Here is a 3,869-nt window from a genome sequence, read left to right as displayed (position 1 = left end):
CTAACCTAGTGGGAAAGCCACGCAAAGACCTTGAAGTTGGAGGGATATCCTTCACTGACTAAGTGAAAGGAATTTAAAACCCTCATAAAGTCATAATTTTACCCTTTTGAGTATGTAGAGGACCTCAATAAGTGAAAGGAATTTAAAACCCTCATAAAGTCACAATTTTCCCTTCTGAGAATGTAGAGGACTGGTGGATCTGGTGGCACTACTTTAGGTAGAAGTAGGGGAAGAATGTATAATAGTACACACAAAATTCATAATGATCGCCATAATGTTTGGTATCTCCAAAAATAACCTAGATGTACTCCTCAAGTATCTGGAGGGTATACATAACCATCTGCGAAAACAAGTGATGTTGTTTAAGCCCACATTGGGGGACAAGGCTTGTGTTTAGGCATAATACCTAGAGGACATAGGCAAGAAGAAAGGGAAATCAAGTGGATTGAAGGAGAAGGAACACTAGGGTTCTTCTAATGAGGGAAAGAAGAAGTGGAAAAGGGTAAAAGATAAAAATACAATAGCCACAACAAACTAGTGAAAAGAATCGAAAAACCATTGCAACCACTATAATTTTTATGGTCATATAGAGGAGAAGTGATGAAAGTTTCATCCATTGCTTAACCCAAAGAGAAAAAAGAAATATAATAAGAATAAGAATCTCATGGCCACTAATTCGAGCAACTAGGTTGGAAGAAGCTTGGATATGGATGATCATATCATCAGTACGTCAATGCAGAAGGAGGTGAATCTCAGTAGCATTCAATAATAGGAAGAGAAAGAAATGACCAAACTATTCCACATAAAGATATAATTCAAGAATAAAAAGATTGATACTCTTCTTGACTTAGGAAGAAAGTGTTGGCGAGTGAGATTTTGAAAGACCTGAGATTTGTTATGAAGTGGCCAACAAAAACCCGCTTAACATCGACCCTTTCAACAACACCCACGAAGTGGGTGAAGTCTCACTCGAGATGTTAATTGGTGACTGTAGGAACCAAGGTCTAGGTTTCTGAAATCTAATAGGAATTTCTAGAATCTATAACACTATACTTCCACCAAGAGGCACTTCACCATTTTCCCAGTATTGTTCACCACACAGGGATTTAAGCCCCTTGGCTTACTAGGCATTGCATAAGTTAGAATTGACAGTCTGTGGGAGATCAAAATGAGTTACACTTTCGGCCATCAAAGGCTATATCGACACTTATCCAATATTAATTCCCTTTACATACAGATAACATTTCCTATTAACCTTAACTTCCTTATAACCATCTAGATAATTAAACACAGTTACGAGTATTCAAAACTATTATAAAACCCTTTAATTTACATAAATCCAGTACACATAAATAACATTATACAATTAGACCTCATTACGAAACATATAGGGAAACTTGTTCATCCATTACGTTATATTAGCATAAATGAAAAAGGCATTATGTGTTGAGTTACATTCATCATACCAAGAGGCGCACTAGACTTTCAAATATATGCCATGTACAAATATGAACAAAACTCATAACGTAAAACCCATACATACAAATATGCATAAATATTACAATCATACTAATCAACAGCTAAAAAATTTGACATTCACACCTACGACTAAGGACATGAAGACTCAAACATCTCATAACTAGGAACAGGGTCCACACTTTTGCTTTCTCCTTCGTTAGCTCATCCAGCCTACATTATATTTTCATCAATTTTTTTTCATCCTCACCTCGAAGCCCTTTGAATCTTCTTGACCCTCTTCCTAAATGCTCCAACTATCCTACAAACCATTAGGATATTTCCTGATCCCATTCCTGAGCTGGCCCATGCATAATAATGGTCCTTCAAAATATCTTACTGTCAAACTTCTCCACTCTGCCATTCCTCCTTCCCATATAAAATATCTTTGATGTCCTTCCTACTATAACATCCTTTGTTGGCTCCCTCCTGCTACAAAATCCTAACATCTGATATTTAATTTTATGCACCTCTCGTCATCTAGCACCACTACTTCCTTCATGTGAAACGTCCACCTGTGTCATGCCCTACCTCCTATGCCAGCCCTGTGTTGTGCACCATCCATATCTTTCACTCTCCTCAATCCTCCTACACAGCACCACACTTAGCAAAATTAGGCAACAACTTTTTTGGGCTCCAACAAGCCCCCAACACAAAAATGTGGCTTGTCCTGAGCCACTCAGTCCTACTTCTTGGAAGAAATCTTTTCATTCACTATCTTCTGCTAAGTTTTCCATGCTTCCCCTTATGCTTTAACTTTATCCTTTGGGTGATATTTTCCAGTGGTCCATTCCCAAGTGACAACAATGACATCCTCATTGTTTAAAGTATGCACATTTTTTGGTAACTCGCTGCACTGATCAATGACTACCAAAACCTGATCTTGGATATCCATCCATGGTTTCTGGTCCTTAGAGAGTTTTCCCACTAACTCTCTGAGTCATGACTTGTCATGCATTGCTTTCCTCCTATTGGTGGGGTTCATATTTCCCACTCATTAGTCAATTTAATGAGCTTGGTCATATTCTTTCAGTATTCTCCTGACTGCTTTCTTTTACTTCAATGAATATTTCCATGCAAAGAATGGTCACTTTGGTGTAGTTCCTATCATGCAATCCTTCCCCTCAGTTGGGTCTCTGAGACTTCATATATTAAGATACACCATCGCTAGTGCACTTGGCCTACAAAATCATGACTCCTATATCTCATCTTGAAATCTTCACATGATAATTCCTTGGCGGGGTTTCCCCCAACACGATGTGTTTTCCATCTTTGTCAATACTCTTGTACTAACCTACCTCCAACTCAACCTTTTTCTTTCTAGCACACCAAGGTGGTTTGCATCATATGTTCCTAACAACTCCAATCAATAATCCAACTATTACTACTACCTATTCAACTTGAACTTATTTACATTAGACTTTACATATGTACATAGGGGATAAAACCCCTTCATATTAACCCTTGTTTCAATTCCAACTTCTCAGAAGGTGGCACAACTGTGAATTGCACTCACCCTCTCGCGATGCATAGGAGTTCCACTTGCCTCCACATATTTGGCCCCTAGCTTTGGTAGTCCCTCCCATTTCCTCAAAACTGGTAAGGGTCTAGTCTTGGTATTCGTGGAGTAAGTCTGCAACCTTATCAACTATATATTCATCCCAACAGTCCCCAATGGCCACCATCTTGGGACTTTCCTCTGCCCTGATGTTGACCTTTCAAGTTTTGATATGATGTGTGTACTCCTCAAACTGTAATGGTAGTCCACCTACTACACATTCCCATTCCACTTATAGAATTTGAATGTTTCGGGGATTGTATTCATCCTCTGCTTTCTATGCTACATTATAGCACTCCAAAAACTCTTGCACTCAATGCAGATGTCGATGTGTAGAGCATAGTGGCATGTTTGCAACCATTTCCAATTCCTTCATAGAAAATATCTTCTGTAGGAACACCTTTAAGGCTTCATCCAACATTGGCTCTCCTTATCCCCTATCATGAAACCTCCCCGAGTCACTGCACCAAGTTGTAGTTGGGTCCTACAAGGTTTGAAAATTATCATCTATATGTTAGGTCTCCTCTTCTCCTACCACTTGAGGAGAGTTCTCAATATGATGATCTAATGATTTGCAATAAATACAAGTGCAACAAGGGTTAGTGCAATCTCGTGCCAAATGCACCTTTTGACCATAATTGTAGAAAACTATGGTTCTTTGTCCTTGGCCAAATCCTCTCTTCCCTGACCTAGTCCTCCAGGTCCTCTAGCCACCATGCTTCACCCTCATCCACGTTGCTTTTACTGTCCACCCTAGTCATACCTAGCTTGGTTGAAGCTAGGCATCGCGACTTCT

This window comes from Pinus tabuliformis, chromosome X (genome assembly GCF_031772625.1).
Source record: "Pinus tabuliformis cultivar Carrire ecotype Pingquan chromosome X, CPIR1, whole genome shotgun sequence".
NCBI lineage: Eukaryota > Viridiplantae > Streptophyta > Pinopsida > Pinales > Pinaceae > Pinus > Pinus tabuliformis.
The sequence above is the reverse complement of the archived record's forward strand: the minus strand, read 5'-3'. Positions refer to the sequence as shown.